This window comes from Ochotona princeps, chromosome 23, assembly GCF_030435755.1.
Source record: "Ochotona princeps isolate mOchPri1 chromosome 23, mOchPri1.hap1, whole genome shotgun sequence".
Lineage (NCBI taxonomy): Eukaryota > Metazoa > Chordata > Mammalia > Lagomorpha > Ochotonidae > Ochotona > Ochotona princeps.
The window spans coordinates 33,708,645-33,722,669 of record NC_080854.1 but is presented as its reverse complement, the minus strand read 5'-3'; positions in this window follow the sequence as shown (position 1 = coordinate 33,722,669).

The window sequence follows — 14,025 nt, the reverse complement described above, 5'->3', positions numbered from 1 at the left end:
TCTGACCCCTGATGGACCATTCTCTGTATTAGCTAAGAGTATCTCATTTAAGATTTTTGCTGTTGATGTGCCATTTGCCTGGAATACATGTATTCTAGCTATTCAACATAGTTTGGGTTCTTCATTTATTCAAACCTGTATGCAAATATTGCCTTCTCAGAGAAATGTCTCCTGAACACTCCACAAAGATACCACTCTTGACGTGTTCAGCAGCACTTCCCTCTTTATTTTCCATAATGACTTACCATTTAGAGCCTCAGAGCATCATGGAAAAGTGGGATTTTGTGTTTGCTGTCTTACTACTCCAGAATTTCAGTTAGTCTCACAAAGGAAGTGGTGCTGATAAACCTTCAGTAGCCAACATGCTGTCGACCACCAAGTAGGTATTTAGTAAGTACTTGATGAACAAATGAATAAATGACTAATGCAGTAAAATCGTATAGCTACTGAAGCACAAATAATGGGTAAGATAGAATTACAAGCAAACAATCCCTGGCAGCTGTTATGGGTTCAGTTATTTCCCATATTTGCAGTTTGACACCTCAACACCTTAGACCTCAGTAGGTGTCTGCTTTTGCAGGTAGAGTTTAAAAGGAACATTTAAATCTAAATGAAGCCATGTACTCTGAACCAGTATGACCAGTGTCCTTGGAGGAAGAGGGAAATCTGACACACAAAAGGGCACATGTACACAGAAATAACACAGTGTGAGCACGAACACAGCAAGTGACCCTCTGCAAGCCGAGGAGAGCCCCGGGAGCAACCGAGCCTGCCAATGCTTCAGACCCTAATTAAGAAATGCATAAATGAGCACAGCATAAACGTACAAGTGAAGGTGCTAGCTTTCAACACACTACACATTTGGAACTGAACCAGCCAGACTAGAAACTTGTTAACACATGGGAGAAGTCAAAGTTCAAATGAAGTTTTTTGAGGAAACAAGTGAGTTTCTAAGTAAAAGATACTTAAATTACCTACTGCCAAATTTTCCCTGGGAAGTAGAACAGATGTTACCTTTAGTTAGAGTGAATTGAGTTAAGTAAGCATAGTCTGGTTGACTGCTCATGATGGAAATAGCATCAAGTCTGTTTTTGCCTGCATTAGTGTAACAGCTTAGTGCTCTGTTCCTTTTGAGGGAGATTTTTTTTTCATGCTTCCATTCAGTATATCTGTACTTATGGATGTATCCTTCTTGTTGACATATTAGGATACTTGCAACCAAGGACCTTCCTTTACTCTAACACCAGTTCAAATGTATTTTTGTAGTTGCTAAATGTGTTACTGAAAGACACACCAGAAAATGTTTACATTTTTTATTTCAATAGTCAATTCAATAGTTTATTTCAATAAACCTGCCATATGACACAGCTATCTTGCTCCTAGAAATATACTCAATAGAAGTGAAATCTGCATATGAAAAGGGGGTCTGTGATCCTATATTTGCAGCAGCACAATCTACAATAGCAAAGACATGGAAATAATCCAGATGTGCGTCCAAAGAACAATGGTTAAAGAAACACTGTGGTACATCTACTCCATAGAATATTATTGAGCTATTAACAAGAATGAAATTACACCATTTACAACTAGGTGGTCCCAACTAGACCATTGTGCTCAGTGAAATGAGTCAATCACAAAAGAACAAATACTATATGTTCTCTCTTATATAAGGAAACCAACATGGAAAGTGTAACTTCGTTAATCCGATCCATATTGCTTTTTGTTTGTTTTTTTGCTTTTTTGGCTGTATCCCATGTGTTTTGATGTTTTTTATTTTTTTGTTGTTGTTTATTCCAAATAATCCCTTTTATCTTGTCAAATTCATCTCAAGCAGATGGTGTCTCCTGTTGTGTCTTGATAACAGATACGCACAACTAGATAATGAGTGCGCTTTGGTATAGCAATATGTCTAAAAACAACATTAGTGAAAGGGTGTATTTATGTCACTGCTGGTGTTAGCCACCCTCTGCTAATTACTTGCTATGTGCCAGGAATGGTGCCATGTGCTTCCCATAAGTGTATTCATGTACTTGATCATCACAACAAAGACACAAAATGTTGCTTATTTGTAGGTAATAAAATGGGGCATCAAATGATTTTAATGAGTAAATTGATTTAAAAAATACACTTCAACCCTTTGAGAGAAATACTGGAATGAGTGGGAAACATTAAGGACACTAATAACTGAAAATGAGAAATTAATGTTGGGAGACAACATAGTGCGGTATTGTACAAAGATTGGTGCCTGGCTTCATTTATAGGTTAGTAACAACGAGAGTGTCACCTGTGCTTCAAACAGTAGCAAGAAGAGCTGAGGTACAAGTGCAAGCCCCTGAAAATAGCATCTCTATCTTGTTTATGCACCTGGCCAGTTCCGAGTGGCAGCAAGGCAGCCTGGGATGTATTGCTTTATAGCTGAGTACAGCAGACTTAGAAAATTTAGGTCCTGAAAGAAACAAAGAAGGGGTGGTAAACATTAGGCAGGTAACTAACAGTGGATATTAGGTTTGGACTCGACCATAGGAATGAACTAAGAAAGTAGAGCACACGCTGACCAGAAGATCAGCTCAAAGTCCGAAGCACAACACAGTCCCATGCTGTTATGAAATGGTTTCATCTGGGGAGTAATCTGCAGCTGAGAATCCTAAACTGAGAAAATGATCAGCACTGGCTTGTAAATTCTTACTGTATATACACACTGATTGTGAGGGCCATATTTTTAATTATGGCTTTCTTATTGCAAGCATTTGATTCAAAAGGATTACAGGTGTGATCCAAAATTTGTTAGTGAAACAGTCTTAAATAGTCACAATATACAGTGAAGGTTCAAAACATGCATGGAAAAGAAATCTTTCAAAAAATCAGAGATGGGGTAAAAATTATTTTTGGTACCAAAAGAAATTTCTCTATTTTCCATGAATTCTTGAAGTAATTGTGTGTGTGTGTGTGTGTGTGTGTGATCATATACTTTTGAACTAACGATACATTCTATCCCAATATAATCTAATGATAGATTCTATCCCATCAGAGGTTAAACATGTTAAATCAAAAACATATTTAATCATCAAAATCAGTGTGTACAGAACTTTTAATTCACAAAGGGGAAAGTTATTTAACACAACGCCTATTTTGGAAAAAATGATGAATATTTCATAGAATTAATTGATTACTGACTGAATGTGAAAAATGAGTGTGAGTATGCATTTTGCACCATAGAAAAGTAGAAAAATTATGTCAAAACATCCTAAATCATGACCATCTCTGCATATAGAGATCGTTTATAATCTGTTGTGAGGAATTAGCTTACCTGGTTATGTAGCTTGGGAAATCCCACAGTCTGTCACTCAGAAATTGGAGGACAAGGAAAGCTGGTGGCATCAAGTAGTGTGAGAACCAGAGGAGTCTAGGATATACATTCCGTTGTAAGGCAGGAGACCCCTCCCAAAACACACTCAGAAATAACACTAATATGGGCATCCATGCCCAAATTGACAGTGATTAATCATCACCTCCACTGTCCCAAATTAATGTCCTCCTGAACCTCAGGAAGTGGTCACATTTGAAAATAGGGGCTTTGCATATGTGAAAGGAGTTAAACCATAGTTGTTCTGGATTAAGGTGGGTCTTAAGCCCAAAGACCATTAGCATTCTAAAAAGAAGATGACACACAGATACAAACCGTTGAAAGCAGAAGGAAAGATTATAGTGGTGCAATTGAAAGTGTAGGAACACTATGGGGTGCGAAGGTGGCAAGGGGAGACTGTTTACCAGAGCCCACAGAAGAAGTCAGTATTAATGTCAGACTGCAAAACTCCAGGAACTTAGAACACTGTATTTCTGCCATTTGACACCAGCCCATGTGTGGCAATTTGTTAAGTCTGCTTTAGCGACTAGCATGCCAGCTTCTCATTATAGCATCAATTTGTGTCCTGGCCCCTCCACTTTCAATCCAGCTCACTACCAGTGAGTCTGGGAAAGCAGTGGATGATGGCCAAAGCGCTTGAGTCCCTGTACCCATCTGCAAGACTCAGATGGAGTTCCTGGATCCTGGTTTTGACTTGGCTCAGCCCTGACTGTTGCAGATATTTGGAGAGTTCACTAGTGCATGGAAGATTCTCTCTCTCTTCTCCTTTTCCTTCTTCCTCTCCTTCTCCTCTTCCTCCTCCCTGTAAGTCTACCTGAAAAATAAAAAGAATTTTACCAAACCCTGCCAATTCTGGCTAGAAATTCATAACAAATGACTCCAGTATGTTATTTATTTATAGATCTGCTTTCCTAGCTAGTGCATTTATTACTGTGTTAATGTCTCTCCATAACTCCTCATCTGTGCTTGAACTTGTTTCCACTGTCCAGCTATTCCTTGTGGTCAGCAGCCAGTACCCTCGAGGGGCCTTGGCAAGCAGTGATGAAGAACAAGCAGTGAAGAGGAATGTGCCCCTGCCTCAAGCTTTGTTGCACCAAGCGTGCTCTGCACTAACGGGCGGTCCTCCACTGCTTTCCCAGGCCACAAGCAAGGAGCTGGATGGGAAGCGGGACTGCTGGGATTAGAACCGGCGCCCATATGGGATCCCTGCGCATGCAAGGCGAGGACTTTAACCACTACACTATTGTGCCGGGCCCTGCAAACCGAAATTTCAAAGCATTACATGTTAGGGTCAATGATGCTCTTGGGACAATAGGAGATCAAATGAGTAATTTAACAAAAAGGAAAAAAAAAGATGATATGTTGAAAATGGAACTCAATATCATACACTTGCAGGTATTTTTAAAGTCTAATTGACATGTTTTTGTATTTTGTGTCTCATAAATGAAAGATGTTGTTGAAATCAAGTTATATACACCCACCAGTGTGAGGTGGAAAAAAGCTTACCTTTTTTGTTGGGTACTTCATAATCAGAAAGCAAGTGACATCTTTGAGTTTATGTTGAAAGATGTGTTAGCTATTTTAGAAGTGAGAAGCAACTTTGGAAATACCCATCTCAGTGTTTTTATTTAATGTAACAATTTCAAGGATGAAAGCTGAGGTTATCAGAGCTATATAATAGGAAGAATAGGGGTGCTAGTTTTCCTAATCCCATTACAACAGACAACTTTCTTTTAAACTTGACATGAGCTAAAATAACCTAATCTACAGTTCTATATGAACTTTTCACCATGTGCTGGTGATAAATTCACTGAAAATTAATCTAATCATCTGAATTGATGTGGTCTTTGTCATGCTCAAGCTAAAGTATACAGATGAATATTTCATAATCACCATGGCAAGTATTAACCTGCACTGCAAAATGACCAATACTGTAATTACAGCCAAACATGACCATGGGCAACTTGATGAAGGAAATGCTTGGTGTTTCTCAGTTTCCACATTTTTCAAATGAAGATAGCAAGAGTCTCTAACTCACAATGTGTTCTATGATCATTCAGTGACGGTGTGCTTTAAAAGGTATTTTTTGTCAATACTAGATGCTTGAAATGCTGCTAGTTGTTTCAAAACTTATCAATGTCATTATCACCAACACCAAGGAGCTGTTCCCTGAGTGCACTGCGTTTATTGATTTCTGTATCTTTTCCATAAACACTCTCTTGAAGTAAGGGTATCAGGACTTTCAGAACCTAGTGGAGGAACCTGAAAAAAATTTATAGTTACATGATTGGATCTGATCTTGAAACAAACTAAAAATTATAAAATGTCACATTTTGATAATTTACAAAAATTATTGTGTGAGGTGGAATTTTTTAAAGGCTGATTTAAATATGTTTAGTGATGAATTGAAAAAAATAGAATCAGGAAAAGAAAAGCTGGAATTTAGGTATTGTTTTTATTGGTGTAATTACTACAAAAGCAACACGGTCAAAGGAACACTTGAAACAAGTTATAAGTGAGTTAGTAATGTACTTTCACTCTCAGTTCCACAGCAAATGCGATCACTGAATCAGACGAATATTTGACAAAGGCTTTTGTTATGAGTGTGAATACTGAACCAAGGTTTACATACTATGACAATTTTAAATGGATTTTTCACATGAAATTAATTTCAGCTTTTATTCAGTCTTATAGTTCTAATATACGTGCATAAAAATGTCGCAGTGACTGGAAATGAGCATCAAGTGTCACAGTAGCTTTCAGAAGAATTTTTGTTGTTGTTTATTTGTTTTTGATACTTAAGACCAACAAACAATAAGTAGTACAAAAAATCACTCCTATGTAACTGTGAAGCCACAAACTTATTTTTACAAGGAAAATTTCAAATGCAACAGAGCAATTATTTTATTTATAGTTTTATTAAAAACTATTTTCTTAGCCGAAATACAGTTGTAATTAAAAGGTCTTTATGCTAGAAATTTTGGCATGGTTTATTTTTATTAAGCCTAGAAGTTTATGTGAGATACAAAAGTCTAGTTAACAGATTGGCAGTAGAACAATATCTGGAAACTCAAAAAAAAATTCATGAAAATGATGTATCATGAAAAAAAGCCAGTGCGTATTTCAAATATCTTCCACCAAAACAAATATCTTTTAATTTCATTTTCCACACACTTTCAGAAGGTTTATAAGAAAATGTGCTGACAGCGTGGGAGGAATGGGCTCTGTCTTGCCCTAGGCTTATTTCCTGTGTTCTCTTTTGACCCAATAATCTCAAAGCGATCATTTTACAGATGATGAAAATAAAAATATAAAGGCTGAAGGAAGGGAGATATCTGCCCAGCAGCTCACAGGCAGTTAATGAAGGATTCTGATGTCATGTGCTCTAGCATGTTTTCTTTTCTGCTGCACCATGGCATGATGGCCAAAAATGTATGGTTAAAATGACTATTGGAGAAATGCATAGTGGTTAAGCCACTAGTAGCTAAATAACCTAACAGGAGAAACATTGTTGAAACAAAAGGAATTAATGTGACTTAAATAAAATAAAAATGTGATGAACTAAAAAACATTTAAAGACTTGTTGAGCACCACACACCATAGTATAAATACCCAATAAGCAAGCGCACATGGATTGACTTAGTAATAAACTTCAACAGCATTCCCTAATATATATATATATAATATTCCTTCAACAGCATTCCCTAATATATATATATATAGTATTCCTTAACATATATGTGTGTGTGTGTGTGTGGAGAGAGAGAGAGAGAGAACAGGGTTTTCACATTGATTAAAAAATTAATTTTAAAATAAGGATTTATTCTTTATTTGAAAGAGAGTTAAAGAGTGGGACAGAGAGAGATCTTCCATCTGTTAGTTCACTCCCCAAATGGTTGCAACACCTGGAGCTGGGCCAGACCAAAATAGGAGCCAAGAATGTCACCTGGTTTGCCTTTATGGTACAGGAGCCCAAGCACTTGGAGCATCTTCTTCTGTTCTCTCGGGTGCATTAACGGTGGCCAGATTAGATGTTAAGCAGACAGAAATTGAACTGGTACCCATATGGGATTTCAGCATTACAGAGGGGGTGGGCTCTTACCCACTAAGCCATAATAATGTCCATCAAAAGTTAGTATTTTAACATAGAACCTATCCTTCATTTGTTAATTGTGTTCTAAGCAGTTGAAATAAAAGGAGAGGCACTTGAAGTTGGTGATACAGAAGCATACAATGTAAGGTGGAGGACAGTTATCAGGTAGAGTGAGTTCTGATGCAAAGACATGGACAGTAATGCTGTATGGCTAACTGGACCCTGACTTCAGGCAATCTAGATTCAAGTCAGGCTTCACTGGTTCCTGGCAGCATGAGAAGAGACAGACTCTGCTTCCCTCAAATAGTGACAATAGATGAGAGAGAGAGAGAGAGAGAGAGAGAGAGAGAGAGAGAGAGAGAGAGAGAAACTTCTGCAGTGCTTACGCTACTGACTCATGTTCATGCATGGCAACAAACTAAGGAAGGACCGTGTCTTTAAGGTTCAAGCACCATTTGAGAGTTGCAATCCTGTCTTGACTTCCCCAAGTTCCTTTTTTGCTTCTTTCACAGAGGCTCGTAGCTTAGTGTCAGTCTTGAACCTTAGTCAGTCTTATCCAGCTGTCTGCCCTTTGCTAACAGACACTGCTCTAAATAAACCTATGAGTTGTCTGATAACTTCTTGGCACGAGTTTTTAAGAGTTCCTAAACTAATTCCATGTGTCGAATAGCACTTGCCCCAAGGGATATCCTGCGGATATTCCCTGTGTTGAACAGGTTGGTGGGCAAGCTTTATTGTGGGAAAAAACAAACAAACAAAAAACTGCTCTGCTTGGAGCCTTCTGGTGTTGTGAAGTGAACTGGAAGGGTCTACTCCTGAGACAGAACCAAGGACAAAAAATCGGAAGGTTGTCTGTGACTCCACCAGTCTTGACTGTTCCTGGATAATTGCTTCAGAGTTGTGGTCCGCCTTCCTGAGGCGGTAGCAGTAAGGCTATTGTTTGAGTCCAATTGCTGCGTATGGTCAGGTCACTACTTATTCATATATTCAAATATCCATTTATCTATTGTATTTTTCCTTCCTCCTTTTGCTTACTGTCTTGCTGGGAGAAGATAAACAACTCAGAATAGGTTAACCCATGTAGACCTTTATTGCTTGGGAGTTGTCTATCAGTATTCTGAGTGGGCTTACTGTAAGATGTTTTACTATTTGTTGTGATCAACTGCAGAGAAAAACTATGCAGAAGAGTTTGAACAGTTACTGTATAGAAAGCAATGGAGTAGCAATATGACAGAAACACCATTGAATAATATTCACTATACAATGCTTTGGAACCTGTATTCAAAAATTTCCAACTCAGCTCAAAAGAACAAATGCCACACATGATGAAGATCAACTTTAGTGTCAAGTAACTTTCCTTAAGATGATGTTGATCCATTGCACTTGCCTGTTCTGTTGCTATAACCACATCAAATGGTAGCAGCAATGGCACAAATAACCTGATGATTAATCAACAAGAACTGCACATCCATGTGAGTATTCATGACCTATATGTCATCTAGGGAAAAATGTTACCATTAGTAACATCCACCAGAGTCAGTAATAAGTATCCTATGGGCTTTTTATTTCTACAATCCTCACCATTTCACTGTTTGCATAAATAATGAAGCTGTATCTATCCCAAGCATAATTCAAAGGAAGCAGTCTGGTACAGACATGAAAAGTGTAATTTTTGAGTAGGTGATGAGAGTTAACACAATTTTTTTATGACTATTCCTATAAATGATATGCTTGGGTTACTTGATAAAATGTCAGTGTGCCCCACTTTAGAAACAAAATCAAGCAGCTTTTCAGCAACTATAATTGCTAGCTTCCGCACATACTGTAAGTAGATTTGTGGAAACTGAAGTATATATACACTCTGTAGAGAATGGACCCTGTGTAAACATCCATCTGAAGGTGTTGAAGGGACCTGCAAGCATTACTTTTAGTCCCATGTCACTTTTACAGTTATGTTGATACATGACATATCCCATGAAAATTACATCATTCTTTTAATTTTTCTTCCTCAATGTTGACGCAAGGTGATAACTGAATTACAGCATGATGAGTAGTTGAATAGAGAAATTGATATAATATGCTTTTGAAATCATCTGGTGCCACCATGAGGCTATCTTGAGAGTGTCAGAGATTATCTGAATGAAGGACACAATCAGATAGTTTCAAAAATCCTTCTCTGAAAGCAGAGACTACACAATCGCTGTTTGGTACTGGCCTGTATCATCCTTCTACAGATTTATGTTTTGAGGTCTTAGATAAGATCATAACCTTTGACGATTTGTCTAGCCAAAGAATTTGCTTGGAAATTGCTCTTAGCCTTTATATTATCTCTTTTCACATGGATGTAAACTGCTATAATAGTCATCTTTCTAGGAATTAAGAGTGTATTTTAACATTCTGTAACAAGAATTGGAGGTTTCAGATAATGGGAGATCTCATTGTTTCATTCCTCAAATGATGTTCTACTTCAAAAGCAAGTTATTCTCTGATGTTGACTAGTGTAAAAGCTCCAGCAAGTGCAACGACTTGCATCGATCTCAGACAGAGGATCACATTCTGAAAGAGAACTTAAGTGAGTTGAGTGAGATTGTATGCTCTTTGACAAACTCTGGTTTGGATTTTGCAGTGTGATTCATCAACCAATAATGGCAGACCAGGAGTGAGTGCAGCTGTACGTGAGGAACTGGAGTTCAGGTGGATAGCTACCACTGTCTCAAGACAAGAAATATAAGCTTCCCCATTGGGTTTAAGGTGAGGCCACAGGAAGAGACATGTTTTTGATGCTTATTGTGAGAAAGTCTGACTTGATCAAATTATCCGTGCACATATAGAGCAAAGGTCTTTCGGTAACTAAGGAAAGGAAGCTTTTCAAGTGCCTTCTTGTGGTGGAGGGCCCCCCTCTTCATGTTTCAGATCCTAGACAAGTCTAACTTACGACTCGTGAATTCATGGAGAATTATTGTAATATCTGAAAAAATTGGCATGCATTGCCTGCAACATCCAGTGTTTTTACTCATTTCATGTGATGGACTGTGTTGGTACAATTACATTTTGTCTTTGAAATTTTATGTCCTTTCCTGCTATTGCAAGAAGCTACTAAATGGAATCACTTTTTCTTTCTTTTTTTACAGATCTGTTTTTCTCACAATAAAATAGGGGGTCACCTGTATATTATAGCAGATCTGAATATAAAAGATGTTTAGATCTTTAAATTCTGACCTAGAGTTTGAAAAAATAGAAGTGGATGCTTGCCAAACTCTGACATACTAATTGTAGGGGAACATTGTTGTTCTCTCCAGGCAAAGGCAAGGAGGACCCTGAGTGTCCCAGTTAGGAATGGAGGAACACAGACCCAGGGCAATGAAGTAGCTTTAGCAGGAATGGGTGGCTGGGTGATCTATGGGTTCCATTCCCATAGACGGTGAGACCGGAAGGACAATGATTTTATTAATAAGCCTGGGATCCCATCTTGTACATTTGCTGCTGACAATGAATATTTTTCCTTGCAGTCTGAGTGTTACAAGGGCTGGTTCAGAGCATGAGAGAGCCTTTGCATTTCAGGTGGGTATGTAGAGGCTTGAGCCTTTCTAGTGCTTCTGGTTTCAAAGGGTAGTAAGACAAGATAACAGTGTGGTAGATGGTAGGTTAATAACTTCTGTTTTGATTACTCTCCTAAGGTCAATAAAACTTCTAGCTTATAGGATGTCAGGTCAAGATCTGCACGTGATGGACACGTCAGATACGATGGAGAAGGCAAATGTATATTCAGGTATAATTTAAAACATCATGCCTAGGAAAGTTCTCTGGAGCCTGGTGTGCATTTACAATTACAGTTCCATTTGCAAACATCCCTCTATCAGACTTACGTAGCTGATATCAGAGACCAGGCAGGAATGCATGTCTGTCACATCATAAAAGAACTGGAATACAGGAAACAGGTGGGTGGTTGAAATATTTCTCACCTATGTGTTGAGTTAACTATGAGAAGAGGCAGGATATATGGTGCAGAAACAGCAGTGTGGAAATTATATCCACCAGAAATCAATGGCATTTGATCATGTAAATTTGTAGTTAAAACACCTTGATTATTCAACAGACAACATGCTTTATGTTTTTATGTCTTCCCCAGAGCACTTCTATTGATTTGAGTAAAGGAATTTTCTTTCCTTTTGTAAGATGAGACAACTTTCTCTTAGCTGATGATCTGTTGGGAGGTAGCCAATCTTGGTCTTTAACCTTCATGGTAATGATAACGTTAGGGATGTCATTGCTGTAAAGCCATTTCAATGCGTTCTGAGTTTGTTATGAAACTGCATGTGAGAAACAGGATCTGTCCTATGGGAGAAGAAGATTTACATGGTCCCTGGGAACTGCCAATGTTTCAGCAAAAGCAATGCTTACACACTTTGATTTTGGTGCCAACCTAGACGGTTATCTGTCCCCAAACTCGGATCTGAAAATCATTTTCTCATGGGGGAAAACTAGGAGGTTTCTTTGTGTAGATTAAAACCAGACACAGGGTGTGAGTCTATTTTGAAAATATCGTTGATACTTGTTTTATGGCCTAGAATATGTCTTTCTAGAAAAATCTTGCATGCACCGATGAAAAGAACATGATTTCTGTAGATGCCTGTTGGTTCATTTGACCTACAATGTGACTTCTTCGTTGATGTATATGTGGTCGTTCTGTCCATCAGTGCAAGTGGGACATGGAATTCCCCACTGTTTGGTAATGCAGTTTATGCCTCGCTAAGATCCATTAGCAATTGTTTTATAAAACTGACTTTCTTTACATTCGATTTATGTATTTAGTATAGTACATCTACGTGGTGAATTGATCCCTGAATCATTTTAGAATAACCTTATTATTAACACTTTTTATAGTTTTGTCTTAAAAATATTTTATCAGATAAAATAAAATTCTATTTTATCCAGTAAGAATAACTACTCTTACTCATTTTTTAAATTTCCATTGCGGGCCTGGCACAGTAGCCTACTGGCTAAAGTCCTCGCCTTGCACACACTGGGTTTCCATATGGGCACAAGTTCATGTCCCAGGCCCTGCTTCCCATTCAGCTCCTTGCTTGTGGCCTGGAAAAGTAGTGGAGGCTGGCCCAAGGCCTTGAGACCCTGCCCTGTGCGGGAGACCCGGAAGAAGCTCCTGGCTCCTCACTCCTGGCTTTGGATTGGCTCAGCACCAGCCATTGCAACTGATTGGGGAGTGAATCAACAGACAGAAGATCTTCCTCTCTGTCTCTCCTCTTCTCTGTATATCTGACTTTGCAATAAAAAAGGTTTATAAAAATGTTCCATTTGCATACACCTTTTATTTCTGTCAAGCTTTCCCATCCTTTCACTTTTAGTGTGTGGAATTAGCACATGAGTCAGCCATGGTTATAGCAACACCATTCACAACAGCAAAGACAGTAGTCAGCCAAGATGGCAATCAACTGACTATTGGATTAAGAAAATGTGGTATAGGCACACTATGGAATATCACTCAGCCATAAAAAAGAATGAACCCCAGATAGTTGTAACAGAATGCTCAGAACTGGATGTCTTTATACTAAACGAAATCAGTCTCACAGTGATAAATGTCAGATTTTCTCTTATTTGTGAAAATCAGTATATGTAGTATATAGCATAAACATTGTGTAGTTGCCAAAACATTTGGTTATGCAATTATAAATATTATTTTACTGACTCATGCCTTGTAAATGACTTTTCCTTATGTTATGTATCATCATCAGAATTTCTCACTTTATGCTCTCAACATACCTATTTTCAAAAAAATGAAAAAAAAACCCATGCCCTAAGAAAAAAATTGAGGAGAAAAAGAACTTCATCTCGTTTCCCTGGTGACTGGCAGGAACAACATCTGGGAGGAGGCTGGCCTTATGACAACTGCGTGCTTCGCAGCCTGTGGAGCCAGCCCAGAGCACAGTTGGGAAGGGATGGTAATGAGGCGCGGGGTCATGATTCTCATTCATATGAATAAAAAGGAATGAGAAACAAGCAGTATCGGAGCAGCAAAACAAGCCAAATGAGATGAAAATAAAGACTTGATTCCTCTAAGCATGCTAAAAGTTGGTAAGCACCTGAATGCTAAATTGCATGGATAAAGAACCCAATAAGGGAGCTGTCTTCACAGATCTGTAGAGCTATCACGTTGGCACGGACTTGATAAGCCAGACTGGCAGGGCACAAGAGGCCACAACAGGTACTGTAACTGTTTAAATGTTGGGGTTTGTGGAAATTAATAAGAAATTTTTTGCATTAATTAAAATATAAACAAAAATATAACCCCCTGAGATGTAGCAAAAACAGTATTGAAAGGTCTATTAATCTTGTATTTTGCATGAAGGTTGTCTTATATCAGAGAGAACATTTGATATTTGTCCTTTTGGGATTGACTTATTTCACTGAGCATAATGGTCTCCAGTTGGGTTAATTTCCTCCCTGACTCATGGGTCACAGAGTAGCATCATTTGCTTCAGGATGCTTTTTTACTTTCTTTTTCATTTTTTCATTGACACATTGGTATTCAGTAGCATGTTATTTAACTTCA